This window comes from Pelodiscus sinensis, chromosome 18 (assembly GCF_052426305.1).
Source record: "Pelodiscus sinensis isolate ZL-2025 chromosome 18, ASM5242630v1, whole genome shotgun sequence".
Classification (NCBI taxonomy): domain Eukaryota; kingdom Metazoa; phylum Chordata; order Testudines; family Trionychidae; genus Pelodiscus; species Pelodiscus sinensis.
In genome coordinates, this window is record NC_143069.1 from 1,645,793 (window position 1) to 1,660,059 (window position 14,267).

Here is a 14,267-nt window from a genome sequence, read left to right on the forward strand (position 1 = left end):
AGGTCTGGCCTGGGGACTTAGAGGTTTCCGTCTTGCACCGGGTACAGGAACTCTCCGGGTCTTGCCCAGCGATGCAGAAAAGCTCCGTGCGTTTAGATGCTGGCGCTGGCAGTACAAGTAGGCTTGTTCCTCTGTTGCCACGGGGGACACGTGTAAATTCCACCAGTCGTGGTTCAAGGGCTCCCCAAAATCACACGATGGGCGTCAAAATCATGAGACTTTTTTGATTGCTGCATTTTGTTCGTGGCCATTCGGGGTCCCTGCTTTTCCCTGCAGCCACGGAGGCGAGACACGTTTTATTCACTCTGTTTGTTCCCAGAGGCAGAGATTCCCAGATCGTCCCGTGCTTCCCGGAACCGGGGCTTGGAGCAACACAAAACCCGCCAGCTGCCCTGGCACCCACCCACCCATCAGGCCGGCGGCATAGGTCTGCTTGGCGCCCTGCCTTCCGGCGTGGCCACAGCTCGGAGAGCAGGGAAGGCGTGGGGGTGGGCGGGAGGGTGTTTTGTCACCCACTGCCACAGCGTTGCTCCCTTGGGACGATTCAGGTCTCGCTGCCCACAGCCAGGTGCGTGTGAAATCCGGGGACAAAACCGCCTCAGAGTCTGATGGAAACGTCTTACAGAACCCGGGCGAATCTTGGATCACGTTAGGAAGCCTTGCTCGGCCTTCCTCTGGGAGAACGCTTTTCCATCCTCAGCGACACACCACGCCCCTACCCCAGCCTGAGTTCCGACCACATCACGGGGGCAGGACCAGCGCCTCCAAGCAACACGCGAGGGACTTTGCAGACACGGGAAGGTGCCCAGATCTGATGCTGATGGGCTAGGGTAGGAAGACAGGGAACGATGCGGGTGGCAGATCACTGTAGCAACCACGCCAAGGATGCATGAGCATCCAGAGGAGGGGAAACTGAGGCGCGGCGAGAGGTGTAATGACTGGCCTCCTACTCCAGTGCGTCAGCCTCCTTTTGGATGTTCCAACCGGGCCCGGCGGGAGAGCTCTCGAAGAGGGAAAAACGTGTTGCTCTCAAAATGTCAATTTCATCTGCTGCTGGGGGCAGGAGGGAGGCGCCATGAACCCCTTCCCCTCCGGGCTGGGCTCTGAACAGCAGCCCTGTCCCAGCTGTCTCCATCCGATGCTTCCAGCCACGACACGACCCGAGCGAGTCCTAACCGTCCCCACTGTGCGGAGGGCGCGGGGTGCTGCGTAGCTCCCACCCCGGCACTGGGTGGATCCAGTGCTTGTAGGAACATGCCGGCGGCTCAGTTTGTTCACACAAAAAAAGCAGGTGGAGAATAAAATGGAGACAAAGGGTTGGACCGAGACGCTTCCTTAGGAGCAGCTGCCGGGGAAACGGGTCGGCCTGCCGCCGCGGCTCACGGTTGGTAGCTCGTCTGCCCAAGGTAGATTGTGGGGTGACTGTCCCAGGATCCGGCCCAGGGTTTGGTGTGGCTATGAGCTGTGCATGTAACGGTGTCGCAATAGTTGGGTCTGGGTTTGCTTTTGGCTGAGGTCGGGCGGGAGGACCCGGCAGAAGAGCAGGGCAGACTGGCTATTGTCGGAGCGGGGGTGTAGATCAAGACTGAGTGTCCTCAAGGATCATGTGTAGTTCACCCAGGAGCACAAGGGTCCCCTCTGGATGTAACCCGTCGGGGTGGCTGCACAGAGCGGCAGTGCTTAGCTGGAGAGGAAGGCCAGGCCAGAGCATAACACGGTTTCATCCGAACGCTTTTCCCAGGAAAAATGCCGAAAGGTTTGGGGAAGACACGTCAAGGTCGAACCTGCATTTTGAAACCCTCCCTTCCCGTCCCCTCTCGGCACCAGGCTCCAGCTCCGTCCGCACGCCCTGGGCTGAGCGATCCCCCTCGAGGGCAGTTTGACACACAGCTGTGCTGCTTTTCTCTTTTAAACGCCCAACGGGCAGCATCCCAAGAGACCGTTTGGTTTGCCTCTCCCCAGAATGGTGGGAAATGTCTGATCTGTATTTGCTTATCGGGGGCTTGGGGTTTGTTTTCCCTTCTTCCGTTTGGGAGGAGGGAAAGGTTTGCCACGGCAGAACGTGACGTGAAACGGGCTCCGCATCGCGCCGTGGCTCTGAGGGCCGAGCGTGGGGAAGCAGCTTCGGTTCCTGACTCCCGGAGCCCGCCGGGCCAGTGGTGAGACTCAGCCAGCCTTGCCTGCGTGTGGTTAGCCCGGGTGCTCTGCCGCGCAGGGGGTCCCCTCGGGTGCTGAGGCCCACTCCCGGCTGGGGTGGCACTGGGCCTGCTCTCGTCTTTGTCTCCGTAATATCCCTGTAACAGGTCCCGGCGCCCCGCTGAACTATTGGCCTGGGCCGAGGCAGGGAATCGGACCGAAGCAGCTAGTGCCTCAGCCGAGCCGATCTCCCTGCCGTGGGTTAATACCGCCGGGGGGACGGCGCTTTGGGGCTTAGTGCTCAGCCGGTTGGCCCTGTCTCTTCCCCCTCTCAGCGGGGGGGACGGGTGAAGCCAAGGCAGCCCTGTGACCCCCGGGGAAGGGGAAGGAACTGACCCCAGGGACTTTAACCCCAGGCAGCAGGGCGCTGGGGGATCACCCTGAGGACGGGGGCTGGGCTGCACCCCCTGACTTCACCTCCAGCCCCCGGGGCCAGGGAGGGCGATTCTGACCTGGACCAGGTGGTGGGGATGCGGGGGAGTTAGCAAGAAAATCCGCCCCCCCTCCTGCCCTGTTGCTGCAGGCGTTGGCAGGCAGGCAGCGTGGCCGGGAGATGAGCGAGAGCAGCAATAAAATTAATAATGGGCTTCCCGGAGTCCTGCTGAGAGACAAAGGAACAGCCCCCCGCCCACCAGGTCCCATAAACCAGCAGCCCAGCCCCGCTGTAACAGCACCAGTTCCAGCATGGAGGCTGGCCCGGGCGCTCCCCAGCCAGGCTTCACGGGCGCGTGGGTGGATCTGGCGCTGGCAGCCATCCTGGGAGAACCCGGGGCGCCTCTCGGCGCGACGCCACCCTGACAGCTCCTCGGAGCTCCCGGGATTCTCCCCGTTTCAAAGATGGGGAAACTGAGGCAGCAAGCGACTTGTCCCAGACCACCCAGCAGCCGAGCCGGAGGCCTGCCGTAGCAACGCTGCCTGTAGCAGGGGCTTAGTTTAGGGACGAAGGGCTGGCCGGAGGGACGGGGCAATGAGCGGGAGCTCGGGGAATCCAGGCCCGAAGCGAGCCCCGTCCCCGTTTCCCCAGTCGGGTGTGAGCGGCAGGCCTCACGCGGGCGGGTGTTTCAGGGTTTCTCAGCTTCTCCCAGCCAAGTTCACTGGCGCTGGTTCGAGTCCCCGCCCTGCTGGGGCTGCCCTGGCGGCGGAGGGAGGAGACTGGGGTGGGCAGGGGGCAAGGATAAGGGGGAACCTTCTCCATTCGGGCCGTGGCTGGACGCCCTGAGCCAGCTGCAGCCCTGGTCACCTCCCTCCGCCTCCGGGGGATCGTGGGCCAGAGACCCACCTGCTGTCACCCACAGCCAGGAGCAGAACCTACCCGGCCTGCTGCCCCGCTGTCATCATGATGCCTCACTGCCCTCCCTGAGCCGGGGAGAGAACTCAGGAGTCCTGGCTCCCAGCTTTCCCCAGCTCTAACCACTAGGCCCCACTCCCCTCCCAAAGTTGGGGCGAGAACCATCCCAGGGTCGCCCAGGGAGACAGGAATGCTGAGGACCTGGGGGCATCTCCCTCTGGAAGCCGCCTGGCCAGCAGTAGCCTCTGGGCCAGTGGTGATCTGCGGCACTGACTTAGGCCATTGTCATCTCTCCCCCCCACACCTAATTAGGGAAGCCATCAGCAGGGCTGCGGTATGGGGAAGAGGGTCACTGCCCATTGTCTGGTTAATGAAATCAACCCCCCACTGCCTCCCTGCCTGCCCGCCCCACACAGCCCCCCTCCAGGGGCTCTTGTGTTGCAGTGTTTGAGTGAGGACCAGCTGAAGGGCCCCCCCCACGGGCCCGCCCCCCCTTGCCGCCCTCCCCTCTGATGTAACATGGAGCTTTACAGACTCATCCCCCCTCGTGTCGTTATTGTTAAATTGCCTCCTTTGTTCCCTGCCCCCTTCCCAGGGCTGGCCACATGACCGGCACGTGGCCTGGCGGGGCAAAGCTGCTCCAGGATTAGTGCATTCCTGGACCCAGGGACTGCCCCCCGCCTTCCCGGCGACATGGCTGCCCCCCCCCCCGGCTGCTGTTGGGCTGAGGGAATGAGCTGGGAGTTTCCCTCCAGCCTGGCCTCGCAGATCCATCCCTCTCCAGTGGGCACTAGAGCGGGCAGGTCCCCCAGCCCGGCTCCCCCCTTGCCCACCCAGCCCCTGGGGAGGGGGGTGTTAATTGGCGGGGGTGGAGGGGAGTGTGGAATCAATCTCCTGTGTGTTGATTTGCGTTAATTAGCAGGGAGGAGCCGGGTGACACTAACAGCTTGTTTAGAGAGGCCACCCTGGAGGAGGGAGCAAGAGGAGCTGGGGGGCCCATGATGGGGGGGGGGGAGTTTCGCTTGGTCCAGATCTAGAGCTGGGAGTTCCAGTTCTTAGGTGTCTTATGGTAGCACCTACATACCCCACTTCTGGGTTAGGGCCCCATGGCACTTCGTGCTGTGCATTATTAGATGTATTACGGTAGTGCCTACATGCCCCGCACAATGATGCTAGGCACTGTGCGTTATTAGATGTATTACGGTAGTGCCTACACGCCCCGCTCAGGGGCCAGAGCCCTGTGACGCTAGGCACTGTGCGTTATTAGGTGTATTACGGTAGTGCCTACACGCCCCGCTCAGGGGCCGGAGCCCTGTGACCCTAGGCACTGTGCGTTATTAGGCATATTACAGTAGTGCGTACACGCCCCGCTCAGGGGCCGGAGCCCTGTGACCCTAGGCACTGTGCGTTATTAGGCGTATTACGGTAGCGCCTACACGCCCCGCTCAGGGGCCGGAGCCCTGTGACGCTAGGCACTGTGCGTTATTAGGCGTATTACGGTAGCGCCTACACGCCCCGCTCAGGGGCCGGAGCCCTGTGACGCTAGGCACTGTGCGTTATTAGGCGTATTACGGTAGCGCCTACACGCCCCGCTCAGGGGCCGGAGCCCTGTGACCCTAGGCACTGTGCGTTATTAGGCGTATTACGGTAGCGCCTACACGCCCCGCTCAGGGGCCGGAGCCCTGTGACCCTAGGCACTGTGCGTTATTAGGCGTATTACGGTAGCGCCTACACGCCCCGCTCAGGGGCCGGAGCCCTGTGACCCTAGGCACTGTGCGTTATTAGGCGTATTACGGTAGCGCCTACACGCCCCGCTCAGGGGCCGGAGCCCTGTGACGCTAGGCACTGTGCGTTATTAGGCGTATTACGGTAGCGCCTACACGCCCCGCTCAGGGGCCGGAGCCCTGTGACGCTAGGCACTGTGCGTTATTAGGCGTATTACGGTAGCGCCTACACGCCCCGCTCAGGGGCCGGAGCCCTGTGACGCTAGGCACTGTGCGTTATTAGGCGTATTACGGTAGCGCCTACACGCCCCGCTCAGGGGCCGGAGCCCTGTGACGCTAGGCACTGTGCGTTATTCGGCGTATGACAATATGAACGTTTACAGACCCCTGCGGTGGTTGCACATGGCCTAGTCCAATGCCCGCTCTTTTGTCTCCTCGTGCTGGAAAGTCTCTGCCCACCGTGCCAGGAGACTGCGGCGCTAACGTGGGACGTGGGCTACACCGCTCACTACCTCCTGGCCAAGGCAATCAGCTGCTCCGTGACTCAGTTTCCCCATTGACACAATGGGATCACAGCCCGGCCCCGCCTGTCTCTGCAGCCTGAGACGCCCTTGGCACTGGCGCGATGGGACCAGGAGTGCTCAAAGAGCGCTCCTTACAGCCGCGGCCCCTCGAGTCCCGTGGATCTGAAGGTGAAGACGCCTTGCTGGCTGCCCCCAAAGGCTCCAGGCCCGGGCGGCAGATAGAAATCACCCTGCCATGTCTCTGTAGAGCCTCTCAAAGCAATTCTCGGGTCTTTTGCCGAGCTCGTGATCCGTGCGCTAGATCTCACGGGTTTTACACCCTCTTGTGATTCTCCCAATCTTGCACGTTTGGCGGGACTGGGACTCCTGACCCGCTAGCGCTGCTGGGAAAGTGGCCCCCTCGGGGCCGAGCGCCCCGGCCAGGCGCACCAGCACCAAGGCCTCCGCGCACAGGGTATCTAGGCGGCGTCTCTAAGGCCTGGCCCAGCGCCGTGCGCCGTGCGGGGCAGCTTGGGAAGCGCCCCCAGTCCCTCTGCTTTTCTTTTCAATTTCCTCTAAGCCAGTTGGACAAATTAAATGGCAAGTGTCTAATTGCGCGGGGCGCGCGCGCGCTGTGCCTTTGCAGCGAGGCTTGGCAGGGGATTAAGGGCTCTGCAATCCATTTTCATCAGCGTTTAATACCTTTGGACCTGCTGTTTTAGGGACCGGCTGGCCAGTCACCACGGCCACGCCGCGCAGTAATTGCAATTTCGGTTTGGGGTCAGCGCTACCGTAACGTCCGGCTGAGCCGCCGCCGCAGAGCCCCGGCGCTGCGCTGTTCGCTGGGGATCTCGAGGGCTAGCTCCACAGCTGGGGGGGATTATCAACCCCCCCGGGGTTCGGCCTGGCTACTCGCGGTGGCCAGGTCGCGGCTCTTGCCTACAGTCCCCGTCAGAGTCGGCCTCGTCAGGAAGAGGAAGGCTCCTCCGCACTGTGCGCCCGGCTGTGACTCTGCTTGGACATCCCTCCCCCCTGCTCTGCCCCGCTGGCGCCAGGCTGGGGCATTGGGGCCAGCCCTGCCTGCCAGAGAGTGCCCCCATGCTGAGCCCCCCACCCCGGCACGATAGAGGGGCAGCACCGATCCCAGCGCCGGCTCACGACATTTTGGCACCTGAGGCGGGGAGCTCAAATGATGCCCCCCTGCCCCTTTTCTCCTGCCGGCCTGTCATGTCTCTTGTGCCCCCCTTCCTCCAGCACCGCACTGCCCCAGCTCTGGGCATCTAGGGCAGAGAGAATGCACCTGCCCCAGCAGCAGACACCATGTTCTACACTCGGGGGCCTCGTGTTGCCCCCCAGTCCGGCTCCGGAGTTCGCCTCATGGTAAGGCCAGCCCTGCCCGATCCCCACGGTGAGGCCCCCGGGCGGATCCCCGGGCCTGCTGCGGGACCGTTTCTGCTGGCAGGGTGCCCCAAAAGCGTGGCACTGACGGCCTTTCCTTCCCCCCGCGCCCGCTCACTCCGGGGACCCTGGCTTGGGCCAGGGAAAGCCGTTCCAAACCGGCCCCGTCCAACGGAGCTTGGCCGCGGCCGCCCGGCGTGGGGCGTATATAACCCAGCCTCTGCTGGGCCTGTGGTACGGCCCGTAATCTCCTCCCTGCGTCTATTCCAAGACTGGGGATTTTCAATTAAGAATACTTACGGCCTTCCTCGCCTCTCCCTGCTATTTCCCTAATGAGCAGTGGCTGGTAACAAATTAATAGCCCTGCCAGTGTGACCCTAATCCTGCTGTGTATGATAATTAAGAGAGGGAGGCCATGCTTGTGTGTAATTACTCAACACGTGGCCAGGGCCAGGCTGGGGATTAGCCAGACCCTTTAGTTTAACTTTTCTCCCTCTGGACTCATTACCGCAGCCCCCATGCCCACCGGGGGCAGGGGATCATTCAATCCATCCCCAGGCCCAGGCCCCCTTGGCCGGCCCGGCGGCCGCTCTGTGAGGTGGCAAATCCTGTTGCTTTGTTTTGTCTTGGCCGGGCATTAATGGTAATTAAAAGTGCATTGTTGTCCCGGCTTCCCGGATTGATGACAATGGAATATTCCTTTCGCCAGGCCTCATTTTAAGTGCATTAGCTAAAGGGGATAGGAGAGCAAGAGTCCAATTAAACAGTGGGCTGAGAGCTGGCAGGCAGCGGGGAGGTACAAAGGAGCCGGGCGGTGGAGCCAGGACTCCTGGGTTCCAGCTCCGGGTGGGGAGTGGCGCCTGGTGGGTAGAGCAGGGAGGGCTGGGAACCTGGAGACTTGGGTGCGTTTCTTTGGTCCAGGAAGGGAGTAGGGTCTAGTGGTGAGTGCAGCGGGCTGGGCACCAGGACACCTGGGCTCTCTCCCAGCTCTGGGAGGGAAGTGGAGTGGAGCGGTTAGAGCCAAGACCAGCGTGCACCACTCCATGGGGTGATATTTGGGGAGGTGAATCCCACGCTGCCCCCACCCCAGATCGGAAGCAGATGGATGGAGCCTTCTAATCACTCATTTCAAAGAGTCTCTGTGGCCAACCCGCCCCCCGTTGCCCCCCACACCCTGCCCCAGGGGAGGGCAGCAGATCCCCCTTGGGCTGGGTCTGATCGAGCAGCCGCGTGGTGCCTGACTTCAGCGCGGCAGGTGGACCCTCCCTCCCGTTGCATGAGGGGAGCTGGTCGGCTGGCGACCCAGGGGGGTGAACCTTGTGGGGCATCCTCCCCAGAGCTGGGGGTCTCCTGCCCCCTGGCAGCCTTCTGCAAGCACTGGGACCCGCCCACAGCACTCACATGGGAGGCACCAGTTCTGTGTCTGGGAACCATTTGCCCCGCCCGACAGACCCTGATCTCAGCTGGGGTCTGGTGCCCGGCCCGACGGGGCTCTGATCTCAGCTGGGGTCTGGGCGGCGCCTGGCCTGATGGGGCCCTGATCTCAGCTGGGGTCCGGGAGGCGCCTGGCCCGACGGGGCCCTGATCTCAGCTGGGGTCTGGGCGGCGCCTGGCCCGACGGGGCTCTGATCTCAGCTGGGGTCTGGGCGGCGCCTGGCCTGACGGGGCCCTGATCTCAGCTGGGGTCCGGGAGGCGCCTGGCCTGACGGGGCCCTGATCTCAGCTGGGGTCTGGGCGGCGCCTGGCCTGACGGGGCCCTGATCTCAGCTGGGGTCTGGGCGGCGCCTGGCCCGACGGGGCCCTGATCTCAGCTGGGGTCTGGGCGGCGCCTGGCCTGACGGGGCTCTGATCTCAGCTGGGGTCTGGGCGGCGCCTGGCCCGACGGGGCTCTGATCTCAGCTGGGGTCCGGGAGGCGCCTGGCCCGACGGGGCCCTGATCTCAGCTGGGGTCTGGGCGGCGCCTGGCCTGACGGGGCTCTGATCTCAGCTGGGGTCTGGTGCCCGGCCCGACGGGGCTCTGATCTCAGCTGGGGTCTGGTGCCCGGCCCGACGGGGCTCTGATCTCAGCTGGGGTCTGGGCGGCGCCTGGCCCGACGGGGCCCTGATCTCAGCTGGGGTCTGGGCGGCGCCTGGCCCGACGGGGCCCTGATCTCAGCTGGGGTCTGGGCGGCGCCTGGCCCGACGGGGCCCTGATCTCAGCTGGGGTCTGGTGCCCGGCCCGACGGGGCCCTGATCTCAGCTGGGGTCTGGGCGGCGCCCGGCCCGACGGGGCCCTGATCTCAGCTGGGGTCTGGGCGGCGCCTGGCCTGACGGGGCCCTGATCTCAGCTGGGGTCTGGGCGGCGCCTGGCCCGACGGGGCCCTGATCTCAGCTGGGGTCTGGGCGGCGCCTGGCCCGACGGGGCCCTGATCTCAGCTGGGGTCTGGGCGGCGCCTGGCCTGATGGGGCTCTGATCTCAGCTGGGGTCTGGGCGGCGCCTGGCCTGACGGGGCCCTGATCTCAGCTGGGGTCTGGGCGGCGCCTGGCCTGACAGGGCCCTGATCTCAGCTGGGGTCTGGGCGGCGCCTGGCCTGACGGGGCCCTGATCTCAGCTGGGGTCTGGGCGGCGCCCGGCCCGACGGGGCCCTGATCTCAGCTGGGGTCTGGTGCCCGGCCCGACGGGGCTCTGATCTCAGCTGGGGTCTGGGCGGCGCCTGGCCTGATGGGGCCCTGATCTCAGCTGGGGTCTGGGCGGCGCCTGGCCTGACGGGGCTCTGATCTCAGCTGGGGTCTGGGCGGCGCCTGGCCTGACGGGGCCCTGATCTCAGCTGGGGTCTGGGCGGCGCCTGGCCTGACGGGGCCCTGATCTCAGCTGGGGTCCGGGAGGCGCCTGGCCCGACAGGCCCTGATCATGTAGTGTCTAGGTGCTGTTAGTGGGGGGCTGACTTGGGTTTCCCGGGGGGAAGGCTGTGCAGTAAGGGGGGGTCTCTCCCTGTTGCAGGGGCGTGGGGCGTGACAACCAGGGGCCGGAAGAGAGGGCTGGGGATGAATGGAGATGGGGAACCCAGCCTTGAGCAGGGCCTGGGGGCCTCTGGCATTGGGCTCTGGGGAGAGATTGGGGTGCAGAGCTGCTGGGGAATTGCAGGAGAGAAATCACAGAAGATGCTCCAATCCAGGGGTGCACCCCACCCCCATTGGCTGCCATGGGGGCATAGCACATGAGTCTGTTCTGTCCTGAATCGGGGCCTCCCAAGTAAGGCCCTAGCGCACTGCCAAGGTGTCCCTGCACCCAGACATGGGGACTGCCCCAAGCATGGTCTGCGGGATGAAATTATTCACGGAACTACGGTAGCACCCGCAGGTCCCAGGCAAGTCTGGAGCCACGTGGTGCCAGGTGCTGCACGCACATACAAGGGGGAAGGGAAACTGAGGCATAGAGCGTTGCAGTGAGATGCCAAACGGGTCCATAGCAGAGACCCCCCCCCCGAGTTCTAAGAGCCAGAGCAGGGGCTGGGAGCCAGGATGCCTGAGTTCTATCCCTAGCTCAGTGAGGGGAGTGGGGTCTAGCGGTTAGAGCAGGGAGGCTGGGAGCCAGGACACCTGAGTTCTATCCCTAGCTCAGTGAGGGGAGTGGGGTCTAGCGGTTAGAGCAGGGGGGGCGGGGCGCCAGGACGCCTGAGTTCTATCCCTAGCTCAGCGAGGGGAGTGGGGTCTAGCGGTTAGAGCAGGGAGGCTGGGAGCCAGGATGCCTGAGTTCTATCCCTAGCTCAGTGAGGGGAGTGGGGTCTAGCGGTTAGAGCAGGGAGGCTGGGAGCCAGGATGCCTGAGTTCTATCCCTAGCTCAGTGAGGGGAGTGGGGTCTAGCGGTTAGGGCAGGGAGGCTGGGAGCCAGGACACCTGAGTTCTATCCCTAGCTCAGTGAGGGGAGTGGGGTCTAGCGGTTAGAGCAGGGAGGCTGGGAGCCAGGACACCTGAGTTCTATCCCTAGCTCAGTGAGGGGAGTGGGGTCTAGCGGTTAGAGCAGGGAGGCTGGGAGCCAGGACACCTGAGTTCTATCCCTAGCTCAGTGAGGGGAGTGGGGTCTAGCGGTTAGAGCAGGGGGGGGCGGGGCGCCAGGACGCCTGAGTTCTATCCCTAGCTCAGCGAGGGGAGTGGGGTCTAGCGGTTAGAGCAGGGAGGCTGGGAGCCAGGATGCCTGAGTTCTATCCCTAGCTCAGTGAGGGGAGTGGGGTCTAGCGGTTAGAGCAGGGAGGCTGGGAGCCAGGACACCTGAGTTCTATCCCTAGCTCAGTGAGGGGAGTGGGGTCTAGCGGTTAGAGCAGGGAGGCTGGGAGCCAGGACACCTGAGTTCTATCCCTAGCTCAGCGAGGGGAGTGGGGTCTAGCGGTTAGAGCAGGGGGGGGCGGGGCGCCAGGACGCCTGAGTTCTATCCCTAGCTCAGCGAGGGGAGTGGGGTCTAGCGGTTAGAGCAGGGAGGCTGGGAGCCAGGATGCCTGAGTTCTATCCCTAGCTCAGTGAGGGGAGTGGGATCTAGCGGTTAGAGCAGGGGGGGCTGGGAGCCAGGATGCCTGAGTTCTATCCCTAGCTCAATGAGGGGAGTGGGGTCTAGCGGTTAGAGCAGGGAGGCTGGGAGCCAGGACGCCTGGGCTCTGCCCCCAGCTTTGGCAGGGGAGTGAAACCAGGATGCAGACAAAGCGCTGGCTCTAAATGCTCCTGCGAGGTTGGCCGGCAATAAAGACTCAGGCCCTGAGTGCACGACGGGTCCTTTGGCCCCCGAGGCAGCTGTCCCCCTCCCCTCCCAGGCCACCCCCTGGGCCTGTGGCGAGTCCCCCCCTTGTGTCCCGGGGGATCAAAGTTAATTGTGTCTGGCACTTGGGCAGGGGATTAGCGACTCGCTGCCAGCCGGGCAGGCTGTCTTCCCCAAAGTCACCTCATGCCGAGTCCACCTCCGACCCCCTTGGCCTGCCGCACTCCCGGGATTAGGGGGTGAAATATAGACACTGACAGCTGACATCACGGCCGCCCTGCCTTAAATCGGCCCCATTTCGGGGCCCTCTTCCTCTTCCAGCCTTTCCCCTGCTCTTCCTGCCCCTCCGGCCAGCTCTCGCCTCCCGGTGCCCAGCACAGCCAGGTGAGCCGGGCCGCGGGCCGGACCTTTGGGGGTGCGCGTGGTGGGGAGGCGGGATGGTTTGCTGCTGATCCCGATTTAGCGGGCGGGGGAGGGGCCAGCGCTTGATAAAACGATATCGAACGATGGAAAGTCCGTCCGTTTGCCGTGCCGCGGGGCTGGCTGCGGCGTGCTCTGTGGCAGGGCCGGCCGGCCTGGGCCCCGTGCTGCCTGCAGGAGTCCGGAGGTGGGGGTGCTTTGGGGGAAAGGGGCAGAGGGATGGGAGTTTCTTGGTAGATCCCAGCGGGCAGGGCCGGCAGGGCGCGGAGCCATGGGCGTTGTGGCCGTGCCGGGGACCGAGTTTTAAAGTCCTTGTGCGAGGTGCTCTCGGGACTCTTCGTGATTTGTGGCATCTCTGGAGTGGGTGCCGGGGACGAGGCATGTCCCTGAGAGCTCCAGAGAGGGACACGACCGGTCACGAGAGCGCTGGACACCGTTAAAATCACACCGGGCTGACACCGAAGCCCGTGCACCGGAGCGCTCGTGTCCATCAGTCTGTGGCAGAGCCAGCGACAAAGAGGGTTAGAAATCTCCGCCGGGCAGGCTGGCTCCCTCTGGGTCTGTTCTCAATAGCGAGCCACTTCCACCGGCAGACCGACAGGCATTGAAAACCCTGCAGCCATGTGGCGTAGTTCAGAGCGGACCAGGAGCGTGGGTTAGCTGGTGTGGACCACACGTTGTGTTCCTCCCGGCGTTGCGCTTGGGTGGCCAACGGCGAGGGGGGTGTGTGTCTCCTGCTGGTGCACATCCACATATGTATTGGTGCACGTAACAAAATTCATTCTGCACAGCGATGGGGGGGAAAATCCGCCCATGGATGGAAGAGAGGAGAGGGAACCGGGGTTCTTACCATGGAGCTGTGACTTATAGGACAGCGCTGCCCGTGTGTCCGGCGATGGAAACAGCAGGTGGAAAAGTCCATCCCTGCCTGGAGTCTTGTTAGTGACAGAGATGCAATTAGCCAGCCTGTCTTTCGGGGGGCCACAGAGCACAAGGCAGCGCCCCCCTGTCCTTCCCCTGGCTCCTGGATGTGCCACCTTGGTGTTAGTTCCGGGGGCCGCCAGCAGGAGTCGCCCTGCCAGGGGTGCAGATGGCTTCCTAACCCACCTCCCTGGGGGGCCGCCAGGCTCAGACTTCTGACCCAGCCCCAGGCTTTGGCCCACAGGGCTTTGGGTCCAGCCTGGGGCTCACTCACCTCCTGTCCCCTTCTCATCTCTGCCTCCCTGGGCTCCCCAAAAAGGCCTCTGATCCAGAGAACCTGCTACCTTGGATGCCCCAGCCAGGACCCTGCACGCTGCCAACGCGGGAGGGGATTCAAATCCCCAGCTGTCAAAGTCCAGCTGCACGGACGTCCCTGGCAGGCCGAATTCTCCCTCTCTCTGGGCTCTGGGGGGTGGTCACAAGGCCACGCGGGCGGGCAAGGGCACAGGGCCGTGGGCGGGCGTCGGCGCACGGCCCGGGGGAATGACTGCACAGGGGACGGGAGGGAGGCGTCGTTCGCCAGGGCTCTGACGGCATCTCCCAAGGGGCTGGGCGTGCTGGTGCTTTGGATCCAGCCGGGCTCAGCCACCCAAGGGGAAAACAAAGGGAGGCTTCTGCAGAAGCAGCAAAGGACGCCGACGGAGCCAAGCAAATGGCTCCTCGTCTGCCCCGCTCACGCTAGTCTCGCGAGAGGCCCCCTGTGGTTCCACGGGTTCTCTGGAGAGCCCCAAGGGGGTCAGCAGGAGCCGGCGGCTCTGTATGGCCCCGCTCACACGCCCACGCCTTGCACCGCTGGGTACCACCACCCACGGCAAGAAGCTGAAGAGGAGAAGCCAAGATCAGAGGCGGAGCAGCTCCTGTCTCCGAGAGTTTGCCTGTGTCCATATAAAATTCTTTTCAAGCCAAAGGAAACCAGAGACGTGTGAAACGGTGTGCAATTAGGTGAGTGCCCTCGTCTTGTGCGTTGCCGCTCTGTCTCCAACTACGGGCTTGTAAGTTTCTTGGGGCAGAGACTGTCTCTTTCTCCATGT

At 63.8% G+C, this 14,267-nt stretch overlaps 1 protein-coding gene across 3 annotated transcripts in view; it reads left to right on the forward strand.

Annotated features, from left to right (window-relative positions):
• Positions 1-695: 695 nt before the first annotated feature.
• CRX (cone-rod homeobox) overlaps positions 696-14,267 on the forward strand; it is a 29,197-nt gene continuing 15,625 nt past the window's right edge. The window contains exon 1 of one of the 3 annotated variants that reach the window (XM_075917813.2): positions 696-1,406. The gene's annotated coding sequence lies outside the window, so the exon portion shown is untranslated. Of the gene's footprint in view, positions 1,407-11,516; positions 12,220-14,267 lie in introns of those variants that run through there. The other 2 variants (XM_075917812.2, XM_075917814.2) reach the window with 2 other exon arrangements.